The 23594-nt window shown below is 42.2% G+C and overlaps 1 long non-coding RNA gene across 2 annotated transcripts in view; it reads right to left on the bottom strand.

The window, feature by feature from the left end:
- The window catches only part of LOC126061175 (uncharacterized), a 45521-nt gene extending 22249 nt beyond the window's left edge, over positions 1-23272 (bottom strand). For both annotated transcript variants that reach the window (XR_007513697.1, XR_007513698.1), the window contains exon 1: positions 23068-23272. This is a non-coding gene — a long non-coding RNA (uncharacterized LOC126061175). The remainder of the gene's footprint in view (positions 1-23067) is intronic.
- Positions 23273-23594: the final 322 nt, after the last annotated feature.

Below are 23594 nucleotides of genomic sequence, written 5' to 3' on the forward strand. Positions count from 1 at the left end.
TAATTTTAAAGCAAATGAAGAAGCGAAATAAAAAATTAGAGCAGAAACCAATGAAGTTGAAAACAGGAAAACAATTGAGAAAACCAAAACAAAAGCTGCTTCTTTGACAAGATCAATAAAATTAATAAATCTCTAGCCACTCTAACCAAGAAAAAAGGAGAGGGGATACAAATGATCAATATCAGGAATGAAAGAAGAGTCATAAAGAAATGAGTAAAGGAATACTACAAAAAGATGGGACCACTTGTGTAGGGCAGGCTGGGTGATTTGTCCTTTCTCCCAGTCCTGTAAAAAGGTAGAGTCCCGGCTCCCCATACCTTCTCCTTCTCTCCCTCCCCACCCCACCCCCTTTCTCTGAGACTCGTTAAAACAGGAATCTATCGATCCCAGGAAAATTATGTAATCTCATATTTCAGGCAAATTACCTTAAAATCTCATCACTGCTCCCCCCAGAAGGCGGGGGGAAGCTAAAGAAAGTGCTCCAAATTATACAAACTTTAGGCCCTTAAAGGCCCTTTATCTGCTCTGCGTACCACGTCAAAAGGCCTGCCCTCTTCCAGTAGGACAGGGAGGGCATCTGTCTGGGTGAATGTGAGGTATCTGGTTTGATGGGCTGGATTTTTTTTTTTTTTCCATTATGGTGCTTTGCAGTAAAATAAACAGAAACATAAGTCCTAGAATATAAGCTCTAGAAGAGATTAGTCTCCTCAATTTAAAAATTAGAAAGCAGAAGGACAATAATAGACACTCCACATACAAAAAAGAAAATCCAACTGGCTACAGAGAAAAAAAAGTTAACCTCAGTGAAAACTAAAGCAAATTTCAAAAATGATCTCATTTCTTGTCTCTCTCAAAATAACACTGATTTTTTTTTTTTTTTAATGCCATATGCCAACAAGGGTAAATGAGTGAAACAAGTCATCTCATGTTGCAGCCAACAGTGTGCTTTTGTCAAATCTTTTTAGAGGCTGTCATGGATTGAATTGTGTTCCTCATAAATAATGTGTGTTAACTTGGCTAGGCTATGATTCCAAGTATTATGTGATTGTCCACCATTTGTCATCTGATGTGATTTTCCGATGAGTTATAAATCCTTTCTCTATGGTGTTAATGAGATGGGATTAGTGGCAGTTATGTTAATGAGGAAGAACTCAATCTACTAGATTAGACTGTGTCTCATACCAATCTTTTTTGAGATATAAAAGACAGAAGTGAGAAGAGAGACAGAAGGACCTCATATCACCAAGAAAGCAGCACCAGGAGCAGAGTCATCCTTTGGACCTGGTGTTCCTGCTCAGAGAAGCTCCTAGACCAGGGGAAGATTAATGGCAAGGATCTTCCCCAGCCAACAGAGAAAACCTTCCCAAAGAGCCCATGCCCTGAGTTTGGACTTCTAGCCTCCTAGACTGTGAGAGAATAAACTTTCCTTTGTTGAAGCTATCCACTTGTGGTATTTCTGTTATAGCAGCACTAGATAACTAAGTCAGAGGCCAATTGGCTTTAAAGCCATTTCCTTCTGAAAATCCAGTCCAAGAAAATAATTCAAAATGTATAAAAATATACAATATGTCAATATGTTTGTTTTATTATTTTAATAGCCATAAGATTTTTATGAAATACAACACTGTCAGTGATAGGATAATATCCTTATGCCTACAAGGAACACCAGTTAATACAACTATTATTCAAATTTATGCACAGACCACTAAGGCCAAAGATGAAGAAATTGAAGATTTTTACTCACTTCTGCAGTCTGAAATTAATCAAACATGCAATCAGGATGCACTGATAATTACTGGTGATTGGAATGTGAAAGTTGGAAACACAGCAGGACTGGTAGTTGGAAAATATGGTCTTGGTGATAGAAACGATGCCAGAGATCGCATAATAGAATTTTGCAAGACCAAAGGCTTTTTTCATTGCAAATACCTTTTTTCACCAACATAAATGGTGACTATACACATGGACCTCGCCAGATGGAATACACAGAAATCAAATCATCTACAACTGTGGAAAGAGACGATGGAAAAGCTCAGTATCATCAGTCAGAACAAGGCTAGGGGCTGACTGCAGATCAGACCATCAATTATTCATATGCAAGTTCAAGTTGTAACTGAAGAAAATTAGAACAAGTCCACAAGAGTCAAAGTATAACCTTGAGTATGTTGTTGTTGTTAGGTGCCATCGAGTCGGTTCCGACTCATAGCGATCCTATGCACAACAGAATGAAACACTGCCCAGTCCTGAGCCATCCTTACAATCCTTGTTATGCTTGAGCTCATTGTCCCAGCCACCGTGTCAATCCACCTCATTGAGGGTCTTCCCCTTTTCTGCTGACCCTGTACTCTGCCAAGCATGATGTCCTTCTCCAGGGACTGATCCCTCCCGACAATATGTCCAAAGTATGTAAGACGCAGTCTCACTGTCCTTACTTCTAAGGAGCATTCTGGTTGTACTGCTTCTAAGACAGATTTGTTCATTCTTTTGGCAGTCCATGGTATATTCAATATTCTTCCCCAACACCACAATTCAAAGGCATCAATTCTTCTTCAGTCTTCCTTATTCATTGTCCAGCTTTCACATGCATATGACGTGATCGAAAATACCCTGGCTTGGGTCAGACACACCTTAGTCTTCAAGGTGACATCTTTGCTCTTCAAAACTTTAAAGAGGTCCTTTGCAGCAGATTTACCCAATGCAATGCGTCTTTTGATTTCTTGACTGCTGCTTCCATGGCTGTTGATTGTGGATCCAAGTAAAATGAAATCCTTGACAACTTCAGTCTTTTCTCCGTTTTTCATGATGTTGCTCATTGGTCCAGTTGTGAGGATTTTTGTTTTCTTTATGTTGAGGTGCAATCCATACTGAACGCTGTGGTCTTTGATCTTCATTAGTAAGTGCTTCAAGTCCTCTTCACTTTCAGCAAGCAAAGTTGTGTCATCTGCATAACTCAGGTTGTTAATGAGTCTTCCTCCACTCCTGATGCCCTGTTCTTCTTCATATAGTCCAGCTTCTTGGACTATTTGTTCAGCATACAGATTGAATACATATGGTGAAAGGATACAACCCTGATGCACACGTTTCCTGACTTTAAACCAGTCAGTGTCCCCTTGTTCTGTCTGAACAGCTTCCTCTTCATCTATGTGAAGGTTCCTCATGAGCACAATTAAGTGCTCTGGAATTTCCATTCTTCACAATGATATCCATAATTTGTTATGATCCACACAGTCGAATGCCTTTGCATAATCAATAAAACACAGGTAAACATCCTTCTGGTATTCTCTGCTTTCAGCCAGGATCCATCTGACATCAGCAATGATATCCCTGGCTCCACATCCTCTTCTAAATCCAGCCTGAATTTCTGGCAGTTCCCTGTCAATATACTGCTGCAGCTGTTTTTGAATGAGCTTCAGCAAAATTTTGCTTGTGTGTGATATTCATGATATTGTTCTTTCTACATTCAGTTGGATCACCTTTCTTGGGAATAGGCATAAATATGGATCTCTTCCAGTCAGTTGACCAGGAAGCTGTCTTCCATATTTCTTGACATAGACGAGTGAGTACCTTCAGCGCTACATCTGTTTGTTGAAACATCTCAATTGATATTTCATCAATTCCTGGAACCTTGTTTTTCACCCATGCCTTCAGAGAAGCTTGGACTTCTTCCTTCATTACCATCGGTTCCTGATCATATGCCACCTCTTGAAATGGTTGAACATCGACTAATTCTTTTTGGTATAATGACTCTGTGTATTCCTTCCATCTTCTTCTGATGCTTCCTGCGTCATTTAATATTTTCCCCATAGAATCCTTCACTATTGCAACTCAAGGCTTGAATTTTTTCTTCAGTTCTTTCAGCTTGAGAAACGCTGAGCTTGTTCTTCCCTTTTGGTTTTCCATCTCCAGCTCTTTGCACATGTCATTATAATACTTTACTTTGTCTTCTTCTTGAGAGGCCCTTTGAAATCTTCTGTTCAGTTCTTTTACTTTATCGATTCTTCCTTTTGCTTTAGCTGCTTAATGTTCGAGAGCAAGTTTCAGAGTCTCCTCTGACATCTATCTTGGTCTTTTCTTTCTTTCCTGTCTTTTCAGTGACCTCTTGCTTTCTTCATGGATGATGTCCTTGATGTCATTCCACAACTTGTCTGGTCTGTGGTCACTAGTGTTCAATGGGTCAAATCTATTCTTGAGATGGTCTCTAAATTCAGGTGGGATATACTCAAGGTCAGCCCCTGGCCTTGTTCTGACGGATGATATTGAGTTTTTCCATCATCTCTTTCCACAGATGTAGTCAATTTGATTTCTGTGTGTTCCATCTGGTGAGGTCCATGTGTATAGCCGCCGTTTATGTTGGTGAAAGAAGGCATTTGCAATGAAGAAGTCGTTGGTCTTGCAAAATTCTATCACGTGTCTGTCAGTTTGTTGTACTGTAGGGGTTTGCATGTTGCTGTGATGCTGGAAGCTATTCCACTGGTATTAAGGTAACAGCAGGGTCACCCATGGAGGACAGGTTTCAGCTGAGCTTCCAGACTAAGACAGGCTAGGAAGAAGGACCCGGCAGTCTACTTCTGAAAAGCATTAGCCAGTGAAAACCTTATGAATACTAGGGAACACTGTCTTATATAGTGCTGCAAGATGAGCCCCCAGGTTGGAAGGCACTCAAAAGATGACTGGGAAGGGCAGCCTTTAGAGTTGACCTTAATTACGTGGATGGAGTAAAGCTTTTGGGATCTTCATTTGCTGATGTGGCATGACTCAAAATGAGAAGAAACAGCTACAAACATCCATTAATAATCGGAACCTGGAATGTATGAAGTATGAATCTAGGAAAATTGGAAATCATCAAAAATGAAATGGAATGCATAAACATCAATATCCTAGGCATTAGTGAGCTGAAATGGACTGGTACTGGCCATTTTGAATTGGACAATCATATAGTCTACTATGCTGGGAATGACAACTTGAAGAGGAATGGTGTTGCATTCATCGTCAAAAAGAATGTTTCAAGATCTCTCCTGAAGTATAATGCTGTCTGTGATAGGATAATATCCATATGCCTACAAGGAAGACCAGTTAATACGACTATTATTCAAGTTTATGCACCAACCATTAGCGCCAAAGATGAAAAAAGAGAAGATTTTTATCACCTGCTGCAGTCTGAAATTGATCAAACATGCAATCAAGATGAATTGATAATTACTGGTGATTGGAATGCAAAAGTTGGAAACAAAGAAGGATCAGTAGTTGGAAAATATGGCCTTGGTGACAGGAACAATGCCAGAGATCGAATGATAGAATGACCTTGAGTATATCCCACCTGAATTTAGAGATCATCTGAAGGACAGATTTGACACACAGAACACTAATGGCCAAAGACCAGATGAGTTGTGGAATGACATCAAGGACATAATACATGAAGAAAGCAAGAGGTCATTAAAAAGACAGGAGAGAAAGAAAAGACCCAAATGGATGTCAGAAGATACTCTGAAACTTGCTCTTGAATGTCGAGTAGCTAAAGCAAAAGGAAAAAATGATGAATTAAAAGAGCTGAACAGAAGATTTCAAAGGGTGGCTCGAGAAGACAAAGTGAAGTATTATGATGACATGTGAAAAGACCTGGAGATAGAAAACCAAAAGCGAACAGTGTGCTCAGCATTTCCCAAGCTGAAAGAACTGAAGAAAAAATTCAAGCCTCAAGTTGCAATACTGAAGGATCCTACAGGGAAAATATTAAATGATGCAGGCATGAAAAGAAGATGGAAGGAATACACATAGTCATTATACCAAAAAGAATTGGTCAACATTCAACCATTTCAGGAGGTAACATGTGATCAGGAACCAATGGTACTGAAGGAAGAAGTCCAAGCTGCTTTGAACTGATTGGCAAAAAACAAGACTCCGGTAATTGACGGAATACCAACTGAGATGTTTCAACCATCGTATGCAGCACTGGAGGTGCTCACTCGTCTATTCCAAGAACTTTGGAAGACAGCTACCCAGCCAACCGACTGGAAAAAATCCATATTTATGCCTGTCCCAAGAAAGGTGATCCGACCGAACTCAGAAGTTAAAGAACAATATCATTAATATCACATGCAAGCAAAATTTTGCTGAAGATCATTCAAAAGCGACTGCAGCAGTATATTGACAGGGGACTGCCAGAAATTCAGGCTGGATTTAGAAGAGGATGTGGAACAAGGGATATCATTGCTGATGTCAGATGGATCCAGGCTGAAAGCAGAGAAAACCAGAAGGACGTTTTATTGACTATGCAAAGGCATTTGACTGTGTGGATCATAACAAATTATGGATAACATTGTGAAGAATGGGAATTCCGGAGCACTTAAATTGTGTTCATGAGAAACCTGTACGTAGATCAAGAGGCAGTCGTTCAAACAGAACAAAGTGATACTACATGGTTTAAAGTCAGGAAAAGTGTGCATCAGGGTTGCATCATTTCACCATACCTATTTTTTTTTATTCAATCCGTATGCTGAGCAAAGAATCTGAGAAGCTGGACTATATGAAGAAGAACGGGGCATCAGCATTGGGGGAAGACTCATTAACAACCTTCGTTATGCAGCTGACACAGCCTTGCTTCCTGAAAGTGAAGAGGACTTGAAGCACTTACTGATGAAGGTCAGTATGGATTATACCTCAACATAAAGAAAACAAAAATCTTCACAACTGGACCAATGAGCAACATCATGATAAATGGAGAAGACATCAAGGTTGCCAAGGATTTCATTGTACTTGGGTCCACAATCAACACCCATGGAAGCAGCAGTCAAGAAATCAAAAGACGCATTGCATTGGGCAAATCTGCTGCAAAGGACCTCTTTAAAGTGTTGAAAAGCAAAGATATCACCTTGAAGACTAAGGTGCACCTGACCCAAGCCATGGTATTTTCAATTGCATCATATGCGTGAGAAAGCTGGACCATGAATAAGGAAGACCGAAGAAGAGTTGACGCTTTTGAATTGTGGTGTTGGGGAAGAATATTGAATATACCATGGACTGCCAAAAGAACGAACAAATCTGTCTTGGAAGAAGTACAACCAGAATGCTCCTTAGAGGCAAGGATGGCGAGACTGCGTCTTACATACTTTCGACATGTCGTCAGGAGGGATCAGTCCCTGGAGAAGGACATTACGCTTGGCAGAGTACAGGGTCAGCGGAAAAGAGGAAGACCCTCAACGAGGTGGATTGACACAGTGGCTGCAACAATGAGCTCAAGCATAACAATGATTGTAAGGATGGTGCAGGACCGGGCAGTGTTTCCTTCCGTTGTGCATAGGGTCGGTCGGAGTCAGAACAGGCTCCATGACACCTAACAACAACAACATAAGAGTAGAACAAAAAGACAGATAATAACAAAATACACCAAAATGTTAAGAGTGGTTTTAATTCCATGGGTGATTATTTTTTCTTTTACATTTTCCAAAATACTTTTACCAAAAGAAGAAGAAGAAAAAAAATTAAAAAAAACTGGTTACCAAGTAATCATATGCATCTGAGGTGGAGAGGGATTTGCTAAAGTCACAAATTCAGTGCAGAGCCTAGGCCACCCCTGACACCCAGTGTTGTGTCTAATTAGCTCAGGACCCCCATGGAAGCAAAAACCTCACTCTGATTCCCATCACCCCTGCAGACCATCACCAGCAGACCTGGTGGCTGGTTAGTGATTGACAGTGGCGCACGTTTTGACCCAGTGATCAGGGAGGCAGTGCCCTCCTGGTACACCAAAACAAAGCAGAATGAAACCGGTGAATACGCAGTAGGAATCCTGATTCCAGAACCTCCACCTCAGCGCTTTCCTCTTTCCTTAACCGACTGAGCCAAGTGAGAGCCAGACTTTCGCCGCCCAGGACTTTCTCTGCACAGGGACCTCGCCGGTCCCCCGCTCCAATGCTGCACTTGCTCCCAGGACACCCGGAGCCCCTGATGTCCTGCCCTCCCTCCTCAGGCCGTTCCAGGCCTGTCCCGCTCACCTCCTCCTCGTCCTGGGCCCGGGGCCCCATTGAGGGCCTGCAGATTCTGGACCCGGGGGCCTCTCTGAGCCCTCTCCGCCAGGCAGGAGCAGACTGCGGCCAGGTAGGCTCCGGGGCCTCAGTCCAGTCCCTTTTAATTCATTCTTCGACAAACGAGGGGAGGAAAGTTGGGAGAGGGCCTAGCCTGGCCCAGAGAAGAGAGGTTCTGCCCACCAGTAAAGCTCTGATATTCTAGCTACTTCTAGAACGGATTTTACAGGTGGCTCAGGACTGATTGTTAGATATTGCATAGGAGAGTTTAGGGGTCTACCCCAAATATCTCCCCGCCCTTTCTTGGGCCAAAAATTCCATCTTTGACCAGTAATTTGATCCCTTGTCAGAATACAAACCCAGCCTCCACCCCACCCCCAACAGAAGCCTCAGCCATCAAAGCCAAGTGGGTGTCTAACCTAAGAGGGAGCCCTGGTGGAGCAGTGGTTAAGAGCTGGCTGCTAACCAAAAGGTCGGTAGTTCGAATGCACCAGGCGCTTCTTGTAAACCCTATGGGGCACTTCTACTCTGTGCTATAGGGTCGCTATGGGTTCAATCTAAGGGGCCAGTAATAGAACAGGTAGCTCCTGGGTGCAGAGGGAGAAAGGTGATGGGCAGAGCCACAGCTAGGAGGGAGAAAGGTGAAGGGCAGAGCCACAGTTAGACTGTAGGTGGCCAGCGTGACGAGAGAGAGGATTGGGCACCCAGCTGCAGGGAGGAAAGTGCACATGCCTGGTTTTTGCTTGTGGTCGAGTGCGGCCTGAATTCGGATTCTTTCCCTTCCCCCCGGTCCGCCCAAAGTTGAACCAGGCCAAAAGCTGAAGCAAAGTCGCCCCCTGCTGGAATGGCCAAGCGGCTAGCTTTTACTCAGGGCGGCGGCAGTAGTGGTGGGGACGCCCGGGCCGCTGGTCCCGGCCGTCAGGACCTCCCGAGCTCCCTGGGGTAAAACCCTACCTCCCTGGTCTGGGTTTCTGCCTCTGTAACTAGAGGGGTTCGACTGGATAGTCTGACTCTAAATCCCTCTTCCCCGTCCCCCCGCACCAGAGGCCCTCAGTTGTCCCTTCCTCTGCCCCCCAGCCCCCCGTCCTGCCCACCCTCCCAGAACCCCAGTGTCTCCCTCTGCTGCGCGCTGAGCTCTGGGCCCGACGGGTCCTGCTGCGCCCCTTCGGGGCCACTGCTTCCTGCGGGAAACGTGCTGTCGTCTTTGGTCAGGGTCTTGTGCACAGAGAAATGAATTCATGTGAGAAGTGGTGAGAGGATTCAGACCCTGGGTCAACTCAGATGGATATTTTAGACCTCCGCCAGCTGACCAAGAGAGTTGTGCCCAGTGAGCGGCTGAGAAGGGGAAGGAGCCCGAGCCCCTTCGCAGGGGTGTTAGGAAGGACCCGGTGGCCGGCTTGCACCTCTTCTCCGCGGCTCGCCCTCGGTGCCCGGCTCCCACACACACCACGCTGTGTCTGGCCGCTATGCCCTGGCTCCTGCCAAGCCTTCCACCTGGAACAGCCTCTCGCTCTTTCCTCTGGCTCTGCATCCTTCCCCCCCCCCCCCAACCATAAACACCCCTTCGCTCCTTTTGGACAATTCAGGCACCGCGGCTCTGGGGAGCCTTCGCGTCACCCTCCCCAGGTTCCTTCCCACCGAGGATGACACGCCGCGATGGGCTCCCTGTGCGCCTGGCCGCGCTGCACCCAGCACATCCTGGCACCCCCCTTGGGGGTTCACATGTTCCCTGTCTGTCCCCACTAGATGGGATGCCTCTTAACCCTGGGACATGCAGAACAGGACTCAGTGCCGGGGTCGGAAGCAGGCGAAGAAGCAGGAAGCCAACTGCAAACCCCACCGGCACCCGGCTTTATGGAGCCCTGGGGGCGCAGTGGTTAAAAGCTCTGCTGCTAACCAAATGGTCAGCAGTTCGAATCCACCAGCCGCTCCTTGGAAACCCTATGGGGCAGTCCTACTCTGTCCTACCGGTCGCTATGAGTAGGATCGACAGCAACGGGTTTGGGTTTTTCGGCTCACTGCACAGCTGCTCAGGGCGGCGGAAACACCGCTGTCACCCAAGCGGGAAGCTATGGGGCCAGGGGAGATCTTTGTTCATGGCCATGCCTCTGAGCACTTGAAGGGACATTCGCCAAGGATTGTTTACCTCAGAGTCCGAGGTGTGGAGGCAGCAGCTCATTCCTCTCCTTCCTGCTAGTTGTGGAGTGTGCAAACCGTCCTGAGAAGTTCTCTGATCCCCGCCATTCTGCCCCCACCAAAAGAGGGGCGAGACTCTGGAGGACAAGGACGAGAAGAAAGGGACAGAAAAGCCCTTTCCTTTTCCCTCGTCTTAACTTTCCTTCCCAACCTCCGCCTGCTCTGCCTTCCTCTCTCCAGGTCTCCATCCCCCCCCCACCCCCTTCCTGGGGGAGCAGCTCCTGTAAAGGGTCAGCGTGCTACGGAGCTGGAGCGTTCACGCCCACCCTTGGTCTCCGGTGGCGGTTAGCTGATGGAAACATTCGCCCTCCCGTGGGCTGCAATGTTTCCGTCGCTGCATCCTCCAGCTCCCACAGCCCACCCCACAGGTAACCCAGAGAATGGCCCAGATCCCCAGAAAGTTACACTGGGGGGGCTTCCCACCAGCAAGGTGACAGTTTGTAAACGTGGGAGTGAAAAGCTTTATGATCAAGTTGAGGTTTTTTTTGTTTTTTGTTTTTTTTTTTTTGAGGTTACCCCTTGGATCCTTGGCTAGTGCCCTAAATGAAGAATAAGCCATCTTGTATAGAAAGAAAAAAATTCCACCGACTTTTTAAAGTTTCTATTTTGGGTAAACTGTTTCCAGACATCCAATTGCCTTAGAGATAGAAAAAGAGGGAGAGAAAGCATTTTGATGCAGTTTATTTTGCCTCAGGGTGTTTTTTGTCAGTCTTAACTGAAAGTACAACAGAATTCGGGACAGCCTGTGAACAAAAAAGAGAAGCTGAAGCCTCATCTGGTTGTTGGAATTAGTAGTGAACAACTGGTGGGGAAGAAATCAGGTTCAGCACCAACAAAGTTTGTACTGTCAGTGCCCTGAGCTCTGGTGTGCAGGGCAGTATCTGGTGCCTGCAAGTTGCTTAAACAGTGCTGACACTCAGTAGAGCTGTGGGCAAATGATGCGAACAGGCAAGTCACAGAAGAGGAAGCTGACTGGCCAAAATGACAAGACTCTCAATTTCAACCTTAATAAAGGAGATGCAAGTTAAAACAATGGGATATCAATTCACGCCCATCAGATTGGCAGAATTGAAAAACCCTACAAAAACAAGGATTACAAAGCAAGTGGGTAAAAGGAAACTCACCCACTATCAGTGTGAGTGTAGACTGGTATCACCACTTTGAAGAGAAATTTGTCATTAGCTATGGGGATTGAATGGAGCCCTGGTGGCAGAGTGGTTAAGAGCTCAGGTTGCTAACCCAAAGGTCAGCATTTGTAATCCACCAGCTACCCCTTGGAAACGCTGTGGGGCAGTTCTACTGTGTCCAATAGGGTTGCTGTTAGCCAGAATGGATTCCACCATAACAAGTCCGGTTTTTGGTTTGGTATGCGGATTGAACCGGAGCTTATCTTTCAAGTCAATAATTCCTCTTCCAGGTCAACACCCTAAAGAAAATCTTGCACATGGGCTCCAGGAATATGTACAGTGATGTTCACTGTGGCATCGGCAATAGCGGCAAAAACTGGAAACAGTCTAAATAAAAAAGGTCCGGCCACAGAGGCATGGAAAAATAAACAGCGGCAGTTATCGTCAAAACTTATTGCGCTCCTATCTTCCCAAAATGTGAAAAACTACTTATTCCGTTAATTGTTTTTAACTTGACATTATACATGTTGCATCATAGACTTAAAACCTGTTGCTGTCGAGTGAGTTCCAACTCATAGCGACCCTATAGGACAGAGCAGAATTGCTCCCATAGCGTTTCCAGGGACCGGCTGGTGGATTCGAACTGCCGGCCACTGGTTAGCGGCCAGGCTTTTAACCGCTGCACCACCAGGGTTCCCATCGTAAGTTTAGAGAGCCGTAAAGGATGTAATTTCCAATGTGTTGTCCGTATTGACATTTTAAAATAAAACCTTTATAACTTTCTTTTTGTTTCCTATATAAATAATATCAATTTTATTGCCACTATCATCCATTTAAAATATACAAGAATAAGTTCTTTAACTCTTGGAAAAATTTCATCGTTCCTTTTTCTCCTTGAGTTTATAAATTCTATTTCAATTTCTCCATAGGAGCTTATCCTAATGTACTATGTTCTTAAATGCTTGAAGATGTTTCGTTGGTCGATATAACATACTTCTCTGCCAGAGAAAGCATATACATTGAAATTTTAATTTCCTGTAATCTTAAATTTGTAAATATTAAAAATGTATTTATGTCATTACAATTATTGATAGTATACAATTGCTCAAAGTAATATAAACAATATAAATATATCATACATCTTGAAAAATCATTATTAAACATAAACATTATTAAACATGGTTACTGGTGATGTTGTACTATAGTTATACAAGCCGTTTCCATCAGAGGAACTGGGCGGAGTAATGGGATCCCCCCAGAACATTTCTTACAGGTGCATGTGAATCTACAATTATCTAAAATAAGAAGTTTTATCTTAAAAAGTAACTTTGGGGTGGCAAATGCAGCACTTTACCCAATTCGGTAATAAACCCATGGAATAACATTTCTTATTAAACCCAGTGCCGACTCATAGTGACCCTACAGGACAGAGTAGAACTGCCCCATAGAATTTCCAAGGAGCCCCTGGTGGATTCGAACTGCTGACCCTTTGGTTAGCAGCCGTAGCACTTAACCACTATGCCACCAGGGTTTCCAATTGCTAGCATTAATTATTTCCCCATTTTTGTTCATATACTATAAAGCACTGAGAAATCTTGTTCCCATCAGTCATAGTTGTTTTGTGCCCATAAGTAAGTAGTTGGTTTTGTTACAGCAGAGTCACTCAATCTTTTACTTTTTTTCTAAGGGCATTTTTTTTTTTTTTGCAAAAATTACATAGAGATCTAGCATCAAAAATTAATTTGAATTTGGCAAAGGATAGTGAGAATGGTTGCACACCTTGGAGAATGTAATCAGTGTCACTGAACTGTACACATAGAAGTTGTTGAGTTAGTGTATGTTTTGATAAGTATATTTTCACCAGAAAAAAGAAAACAAAAAATCACCACATCTCAAACAACCAAACCAATAATAATAATCATAAATTTGAATTATCTACTAATTGCCAATGATGATAGTAGTTCTTTCAATTTTGTTGAAAGCAAAGCTTAGAAACCCTGGGACCCCTTGTGGATTTGTCACCATTGTTAGTTGCTCAAGTCTTATTTTTAGGAAGAACACCAAAAGAGGCTTCACCAAAGCTAATGAAATAACTGCCACCTCAGGTGTTCGCCTGGAAGCACATGTCTAAACCATGGACTTAGAAATTGAACAGACTGGGGGAAATTGAAATATTTTTAATTTCAATACAATTTTGATAAAATGTTTTATCTTATCATAGGGTTTAAACTTTATTTTCATCAAAAAGCTGGATCTAAAGATTTAGCTCACTTTGATTCATGGAAAATAAAAATACTGCCAATTAATTTCAATGGCAAAGCTAGTCTTCAATATCAAACCAATCAGCAAATCAGATTTACTTTCTGTTTTAAAAAAAGGTCTAGTCAACAGTTGAGGGGGAAGAGAGCAATAGATGAGGCACAGCGTGTAGGTGTAACTGTGGGCATGTGTACATACATGTGTGTGTGCTGCATAAGCTATCAAATATGAAATAAAGCACATCGGGGGCACAGCTACGGGTACTTCCTAGACACAACCAAACACCTCACAGGATTCATCTACTAGGGTTGAGGGCTTAGGATCACAGTCTCGTGCAGCAACCCAGTCAATTGGCACAATATACTCCATAAAGACCATGTTCTACATCCTAGTTTGGTAAATAGCGTTCAGGGTCTTAAAAGCTTGCAAATAGCCATCTAAGATACAACTATTGGTTTCTATTCATCTGGAGCAAAAGAGAAAGAAGGAACCCAAAGACTCAAAGAAGAAATCAGTCTACAGAACCAGTGGTCTACACGAACAATGACAACACCTACCTTGAGACCAGAACTAGATGGTGCCTGGCTACCAACCCTTCTGACCAGGGACTCAATAGATAGTCCCAGATAGAAAGGGAGAAGAACGTAGAACAAAACTCAAATTCCTTAAAAAAGGGCAGATTTACTGGACCGGTAGAGACTAGATGAGCCCCCAATGCTAATTGCCATAAGGTACTCTTTAAGCTTGGAACTCAGACCACTCCCAGAGGTCACCTTTCAGCCAAATGACAGATTGACCCATAAAATAAATAATGTCCCCCGTATGTACTGTGCACCTCAAAATAATCATCTAAATGAAACTGAATGGTAAATACTTACCCTAGACCGAAGATGAAAAGGCAAGGGGGACAGGGAAGACAGATTAATCAAAACAGAACAACCAGAATGGAAATAGTGAGAATGCTGACATATTGTGAAAAATGTAACCAATGTCACTGAAAAATATGTACAGAAATTGTTAAATGAGAACCTAATTTCCTGTGTGAACGTTCACCAAAAACACAATATTTTAAAAAAACAGATGAGGCACATGGGATTTTTAGGTCAGTGAAACTATTTTATATAATACTGTAATAGTTGACACACAACATCATGCATTTATCAAAACCCAAGGAACTGTACAACACAGAGTGAACCCTGATATAAACTATGCACCCTAGTTAGTGATAATGTGTAAATATTGATTCCTCTGTTGTAACAAAAGTACCACATGAATGCAAGAGGTTAATAAGAGGAGGAAATGGGTGTGGGTATATGGGAATACTCTGTACTTCTTCCCCCCGCTCCCCAGCATTTTTAAATGATAAATTTTGCTATATAACAGAGGATGGGTTTCCAGTTGACAAGTATTCTTGCACCAGCTTTGTAATAAATAGAAGCTTTGTAACAAACAAGATGAAACAGAGGGGCAGTTACGGTTAAAAATAATGTCACTATTTTGGTAGCTGTGACAAAAATAAGATTAGTTGTGGAAATTGTTGAAGAAAATTGATGTTACTTTTAGAAATACTGAATTTGACTTAATAACAATGTATTTCTAAATATGCAACAAGTAACTGGGAATATACGTAGGAATCACCTTAACGCTCTGATTCTTTTTTTTTTTTAATTGTACTTTATAACAGGTTTACAGAGCAAAATAGTTTCTCATTAAACAGTTAATATGCATATTGTTTGTGACATTGGTGGCCAACCCTACAACATGTCAACATTCTCCTCTTCTCTACCTTGGGTTCCCCATTACCAGCTTCCCTGTCCACTCCTCCCTTCTCCTCCTTGCCCCTGGGCTGGTGTGCCCCTTTAGTCTTGTTTTGTTTTATAGACCTGTCTAATCTTTGGCTGAAGGGTGAACCTCAGGAGTGACTTCAGCACTGAGTTAAAAGGGAGTCTGGGGGCCATACTGTCGGGGGTTTCTCCAGTCTCTGTCAGGCCAGTAAGTCTGGTCTTTTTTTTGTGAGTTAGAATTTTGCTCTACATTTTTCTCCAGCTCTGTCTGGGACCCTCTATTGTGGTCCCTGTCAGAGCAGTCGGTGGTGGTAGCTGGACACCATTTAGTTGTACTGGAGTCAGTCTGGTGGAGCTGTGGTAGTTGTGGCCCATTAGTCCTTTGGACTAATCTTTCCCTTGTATCTTTAGTTTTCTTCATTCTCCCTTGCTCCAAATAGGGTGAGGCCAGTGGAGTATCCAAATGGGGTGAGACCAGTCGGTCACAAGATTTTAAGACCCCAGACTCTACTCACCAAGGTAGAATGTAGAACATTTTCTTTATAAACTATGTTATGCCAATTGGGCTAGATGTTCCCTGAGACCATGGTCCCCACAGCCCTCAGCCCAGCAATTTGGTCCCTCAAGGAATTTGGATGTGTCTGTGGAGCTTACATGACCCTACCTTGGACAATTTGTGCTGGCTTCCCAAGTATTGTGTACTGTCTTACCCTTCACAAAGTTATCACTTATCTATTGTCTATTTAGTGTTTTTTCATCTCCACTCTTTCCCTCCCTCGTAACCATCAAATATTGTTTCTTTTTGTGTGTAAACCTTTTTGTGAGTTTTTATATTAGTGGTCTCATACAATTCTTGTCCTTTTGTGATTGGCTTATTTCACTCAGCATAATGCCCTCCAGATTCATCCATGTTGTGAGATGCTTCGAAGATTCACCATTGTTCTTTATCGTTGCATAGTACTCCATTGTGTGTATGTACCACAGTTTGTTTATCCATTCATCTGTTGGTGGGCATCTAGGTTGTTTCCATCTTTTGCTATCGTGAAAAATGCTGCAATGAACATGGGTGTGTATACGTCTATTCGTGTGACAGCTCTTATTTCTCTAGGAGTGGGATTGCGGGATCATAGGTATTTCTATTTCTAGGTTTCTAAGGAAATGCCATATCATTTTCCAAAATGATTGTACCATTTTGCATTCCCACCAGCAGTGTGTAAGAGTTCCAATCACCCCGTAGCCTCTCCAACATTTGTTATTTTCTGCCTTTTTGATTCGTGCCAGTAATGCCAGGGTGTGATGGTATCTCATTGTGGTTTCGATTTGCATTTCTCTAATGGCTAGTGACCACAAGCATTTCCTCATGTGTTTGTTAGCTGCTTGAATGTCTTCTTTGGTGAAGTGTCTATTCATTTCCTTTGCCCATTTTTTAATTGTATTATTTGTCTTTTTGTTGTAGAGGTGTAGGATTTTCTTGCAGATTTTAGAGATCAGACCTTTGTTGGGTATGTCGTAGCAAAAAATTGTTCTCCAGTCAGTAGGTTCTTTTTACTCTTTTGGTGAAGTCTTTTTTATTGTGCTTTAAGTGAAAGTTTACAAATCAAGTCAATCTCTCACACAAAAACTTATATACACCTTGCTACATACTCCCAGTTACTCTCCCCCTAATGAGACAGCCCACTCCCTCCCTCCACTCTCTCTTTTCATGTCCATTTCGTCAGCTTCTAGTCCCTCTACCCTCTCATCTCCCCCTCCAGGTAGGAGATGCCAACATAGTCTCAAGTATCCACCTGATCCAAGAAGCTCACTCCTCACCAGCATCCCTCTCCAATCGACTGTTCAGTGCAATTTATGTCTGAAGAGTTGGCTTCGGGAGTGGTTCCTGTCCTAGGCCAACAGAAGGTCTGGGGACCATGACCACTGGGGTCCTTCTAGTCTTAGTCAGACCATTAAGTCTGGTCTTTTTATGAGAATTTGGAGTCTGCATCCCACTGCTCTCCTGCTCCCTCAGGGGTTCTCTGTTGTGTTCCCTGTCAGGGCAGTCATCGGTTGTAGCTGGGCACCATCTAGTTCTTCTGGTCTTCGGATGATGTAGTCTCTGGCTCATGTGGCCCTTTCTGTCTCTTGGGCTCATAATTACCTTGTGTCCTTGGTGTTTTTCATTCTCCTTTGAGCCAGGTGGGTTGAGACTCATTGATGCATCTTAGATGGTGGCTTGCTAGCATTTTTGACCCCAGACGCCACATTTCAAAGTGGGATGCAGAATGTTTTCTTAATAGATTTTATTATGCCAATTGACTTAGATGTCCCCTGAAACGATGGTCTCCAAACCCCTGCCCCTGCTACGCTGGCCTTGCAAGCATTCAGTTTATTCAGGAAACTTCTTTGCTTTTGGTTTAGTCCAGTTGTGCTGACCTCCCCAGTATTATGTCTTGTCTTTACCTTGGTGAAGTCTTTAGATGAGCATAAGTGTTTAATTTTTAGAAGATCCCAGTTATCTAGCTTATCTGCTGGAGTTTGAGTGTAGCATTGATCCTATTTTTTCTTCCATGATCTTTATAGTTTTGGGTTTTGTATTAAGGTCTTTGATCCATTGTGAATTGGTTTTTCTGTATAGTGTGACGTATGGGGCCTGTTTCATTTTTTTTACAGATGGACATCCAGTTTTGCCAGCATCATTTGTTAAAGAGACTGACTTTTCCCCTATTTGATGGATTTTGGGCCCTTGTCAAAGATTAAGTGACCATACCCAGTACCCAGTGCCGTTGAGTCAATAAGTGACCATAGGTGGATGGATTTACCTCTGGATTCTCAATTCTGTTCCCATTGGTTAATGTGTCTATTGTTGCACCAGTACCAGGCTGTTTTGACTACTGTAGCTGTTTGGTAGGTTCTGAGGTCAAGTAGTGCAAGTCCTACTTTATTCTTCTTCTTGAATAGTGCTCTACTTATCTGGGGCCTCTTCCAGTTCCATATAAAGTTAATGATTAGTTTTTCCCTCTCTTTAAAGAATGTTATTGGTATTTGAATCTGGATTGCATTGTATTTGTAGATTGCTTTCAGTAGAATTGTCATTTTCACAATGTTAAGTCTGCCTATCCATGAACATGGTATGTTTTTCCATTTATGTAGATCTCTTTTGGTTTTCTTACAGTAGTGTTTTGTAGTTTTCTTTCTACAGGTCTTTTACATCCCTGGTTAGATTTATTCCTAAGTATTTCATTTTTGGGGGGCTATTATAAATGGTATTGTTTTCCTGATTTCCTTTTTGTCATTCTCTTTATTGGTGTATAGGAATCCAACTGCTTTTTGTATGTTTATTTCATATACTGGTATTCTGCTGAATCTTTCTATTAGTTCCAGTAGTTTTCTCATGGAGTCTTTTGAGTTTTCTATGTATAGTATCATCTGCAAAATAGGGTGAGTTTTACTTCTTCCTTACCAAATTGGATGCCCTTTATTTCTTTTCCTTGCCTTATTGCTCTAGGTAGAACTTCCAGCACAATGTTAAGTAGGAGTTGTGATAAACAGCATCCTTGTCTTGTTCCTGTTCTCAGGGGGAAAGTTTTCAGCCTCTCTTCATTAAGAATGATGTTGGCAGTTGGTTTTGTAAAGATGCCCTTTATTATGTTGAGGAATTTCCCTTCTATGCCTATTTTATTGAGAGTTTTTATCAGGAATGGGTGTTGGACTTTGTCGAATGCCTTTTCTGCATCAATGGAGATGATCGTGTGATTTTTTTGCTTTCTGTTATTTACGTGGTAGGTTACATTGATTAATTTTCTAATATTGAACCATCCTTGCATACCTGGTATGAATCCCATTTGGTCATGGCATTTTTTTTTTTTTATGCTGCTGAATGCTCTGTACTTTCTGTTCAACTTTTCTGTAAATCCAAAATTATTCTAAAAAAAATAAAGTGTATTTTTTTAACTGCAGAACAAAAAAAAAATCTTATTCCTTTTGCAATCCAAATAAACATATTAATGTGCATCCCCACAATAACTGTCCCACTTTGGAATTCTACCTTGCAATAGAAATGGGTGGAATGATGAGGCCCAGGGGGCTATCATGAGGCACTGTCCCTCCAGCATTTCTCTAAGACTCCCTCTTTGCTTGGCTCTTGGAGACTCTCAGGCAAAAGCATCCCTAAGGGGATGGACATTAAACGAAAAATATTTGGATTTATCCATTTGTTTGGTGCCCTGGGGGGGTTTGTACCTCCAGGGCATTGCACCATTTTATAGGAGATATAGGAGGATAAGAGATCTGTCTTTCTGTTTTAAAGTAGGAGAAGGGCCATTCTGAAGGGGGAGGTGGGGAGGAGAACCTACCCAAAGACTAGACACAGGCATTTGTCCTTCAGTCATGAGGCTCTAGAGAAGGATTACCTTGAAACGATGCTTACCGCGTACACTGTGGAAAGCAGCTTGGTGGTTCCTCAAAAAGCCAAACATAGAATTAGCAGTTAAACAGCAATTGTACTCCTAGGTATACACCTGTTCTAGGGTAAAATCACCACAAAGTTTAATAAAGAAAAAAGAAAAGTTTTATTTGGCATATATTCAAAGAGGCAAAAGTAGGAAATGGACAAGCATGCTGCCAGAGCCATGTCTGCCTGAATCCAAAGAATATTACAAAATAGGTAGAAGTGGGAAAACTGACAAGCACGCTGCCACAGATGTGTCTGTCCAAGTCCAAGGACTGTTACAGGATCAGCAGTGTATATTAACATTACAAATGGGCAAAACCATTGAAAGCTTCACCTTTTCACAGATTGGCTAAAAACTGTTAAGTCACCGTGGTTCTACATTCTGAATTCTTTCTTAATAATCATTGGTACAGGTTTCAGTAAGGGCAGTCAGGAGGGTCTCCACTGGCCCAACAAATCTTACTATTCATTAAATGCTGATAGAAAAAGATAAGAGTGGAAAGTATGTGGGTCTTTTATGCTCTGTTTATGATTTATGTGAAAGTTTCCCTAAAAAGATGTTTTCCAAGATTTTTTTTTTTTAATTGTCTTTAAACCTCAAGGCCCAGTTGACGTGTCTTTGTGAGTCTTTGTGGGTCCTTGTGAGTCCAGCTACAGCTGAATCACATTCTTTATGCTCAAGAACAGGGAATAATGGCTTCAATATGATCTCCTAAATCATACCCAAAAGAATCAAAAGGAGGAACACAAATAGATAAGTGTTCCAATACTCATTGAAGCACTTTTCACAAAAACCAATAGGTGGAAACAACCTAAATGTCCATCAACAGATAAATGGATAAACAAAATGTGGTACAAACATACAATGGATTATTGTTGCTGTTAGGTGCCATCAAGTCGGTCCTGACTCATAGTGACCCTATGTACCACAGAACGAAATACTGCCCAGTCCTGCGCTATGCTCACAATTGTTGTTATGCTTGAGCCCATTGTTGCAGCCACTGTGTCAGTCCATCTCATTGAGAGTTTTCCTCTTTTCCACCGACCCTGTACTTTACAAAGCATGATATCCTTCTCCAGGGACTGATCCCTCCTGACAACATGGATTATTATTCAGCCAACATAGATGAACCTTGAAAACATTATGCTTAGAGGCAAATATTGTATGATCCCACTTATATGAAATATACAGAATATGCAAATGCAGAGACCAAAGTTCATTAGTGTTTACCCGAGGTGGGTGGGAGGGAGAAATGGAGAGATATTGCTTAAGGGATACAGAGTTTTTGTGGGTTATGAAAAAACTGGGAAATGGTTAGTGGTTAAACAGTAGTTAACCACTGTTGTACAACATGGTAAATGTAATTAATGTCACTGAATTGTCCATGTAAAAATGGTTGTCATGGACTGAATTACATCCCCCCAAAAACATGTGTATCAACTTGGTTAGGCCATGAATCCCTTTATTGTGTGGTAGTCCTCCATTTTGTGATTGTAATTTTATGTTGAGAGGATGAGGGTGGAATTGTAACACCACCCTTACTCAGGTCACCTCCTTGATCCAAGGTAAAGGGGATTTCCCTGGGGTGTGGCCTGCACCAACTTTTATCTCTCAAGAGATAAAAGGAAAGAGAAGCAAGCAGAGAGTGGGAGATCTCACACCACCAAGAAAGCAGCACCAGGAGCAGAGCGCGTCCTTTGGACCCGTGGTCACTGCTTCTGAGAAGCTCCTCGACCAGGGGAAGATTGAGGACAGGGACTTTCTTCCAGAGCCGATAGAGAGAGAAATCCTTCCCCTGGAGCTGACGCCCTGAATTTGCACTGACGCCCTGAATTTGCACTTGTAACCTACTAGACTGTGAGAAAATAAATTTCTCTTTGTTAAAGTCATCCACTTGCGGTATTTCTGTTATGGCAGCACTAGGAGGCTAAAACAATGGTTAAAATACTTTGCTACATATGTTTCACCACAATAAAAAAATTTTTTTAATTAAAAAAAATTACGTGTATCCACAAGCATAATCTCTGTGTACCCCCAGGCATATGAATACTCTGTTTTGAAGTCCACTGAATTGTAGTATATTCACAAGATAATAGTCCACAGCATTTAAAATAAATGAAATCATGCTATATTATCAAATAACTCAAAGATATAAGATATGATAGCAATTCTGTATATGAAACATTCTCATAAAATATTCTATACAATTAATAAATACAATAAAAGTATTAAAACAGCAAGGGACAAGTTGGAATCAAAAGGATAGAAAAGACAGATCATGCAAACAGGAAACATAAGAAACCTAGAGTGGCTATATTAACATCAGACAAAGTAGACTTCAAAACAAAGTATTACCAGACATAAAGAGGGACATTTCGGAATAATAAAAGGGTCAGCTCACCAAGAAGACAGAACAAACTTAAATGTGTATGCACCCAAGAATTTCAAAATACATGAGGCAAAAAACTGATAGAATTGAAGGGAGAAATAGACAAATCTATAAATCATAGTTGGAAATTTAACATCCTTCTGTCATAATTGATACATTAAAAAAAATTTTTTTTTTTTGCTTCTGGGGAGGAGACTATGGGTGGGACTTGGGAGTATTCATCTGAAGCAAATATGACAAAATGTTAATATTTATTAGTTCTAAAAATAAGTAAGTAAATAAACCCATTGCCAACAAGTCCGTTCCAACTTACAGCAACCCTATAGGACACAGCAGAACTGCCCCCATAGAGTTTCTAAGGAGCACCTGGTGGATTTGAACTGCTGACCTTTTGGGTTAGCAGCCATAGTGCCTAACCACTACACCACCAGGGTTTCCCCTTTATTAGTTCTAAAGGATGGGTATGTGGGTGTTTTTATATTATTTGGAGTATTTTTCTGTGTTCAAATGTTTTCATAATTTAAAAAGAAAGAATGGCAGAAATGTATTTAAGTGAGTGAACAATTAATGAATTCTAGAAGCCGATGTCACCTCATCCAACATTACCCTCAACTCCCCACCCCATCCATCATGTCCTCCTTCTTCTCTCTTCCTCCTTACCAGTGAGCCTCTCATCTCATCATCAACCAACAACAAGTACGTAGGACACAGGCTTACACTCTCTTCCTGCCACAAGCTTGCAGTCTCAGCCTTGAAAGTCCCCTCCATGTCTCCTTTATAGCCCAAACCTGTCCGTACCCACCTCCTCCATGAAACCTTTCCACTTTCTCAAGCCCCATCCTGAATTTCCTACAGAATTACCTGGATTCTGCGCCAATGTTATATATTATTCTCTAGATGCTTTCTTCACTCCTCCCCTTAAATGTGGTCTTCTCTGAAGGTTCTTCTGCTCGTTTCTTTCTACAGAACCTTCCTTCGCAATCATACCCACTCTTGCATCATTTCAGAGGCTGTATCCCCAGTCCTGGCCTCTCTCCTGAATTTACATGCTGGCTCTCCAGTTGCATTTCAGACACTTCTATTTGAATGTTCTTGAACGATCCACAGCAATTTGATGCAACTCAACATTACAGCAAGCATGTGTCAGCACTGAGGAGGGTGGGAGGATGACAAGTCAGATACGAGATATAACGTGTGGGTTTTTCCCCATTACAGCTCAGCTTTTTCTTTCTGTCCCATCCAAGCTGCGACTGCAGATCCTGCAAACATACTTCAAACCTTACCCTAGCTTTCTGGGGTGCCGTCCTCTCTTTGCTCTTGATATCTTGTGGTTCACTTGGTTATGTGCAGAGACGGATATATTTTTATTTATCCTACTTGGTGCTCTG

This window comes from Elephas maximus, chromosome 17 (assembly GCF_024166365.1).
Source record: "Elephas maximus indicus isolate mEleMax1 chromosome 17, mEleMax1 primary haplotype, whole genome shotgun sequence".
Lineage (NCBI taxonomy): Eukaryota > Metazoa > Chordata > Mammalia > Proboscidea > Elephantidae > Elephas > Elephas maximus.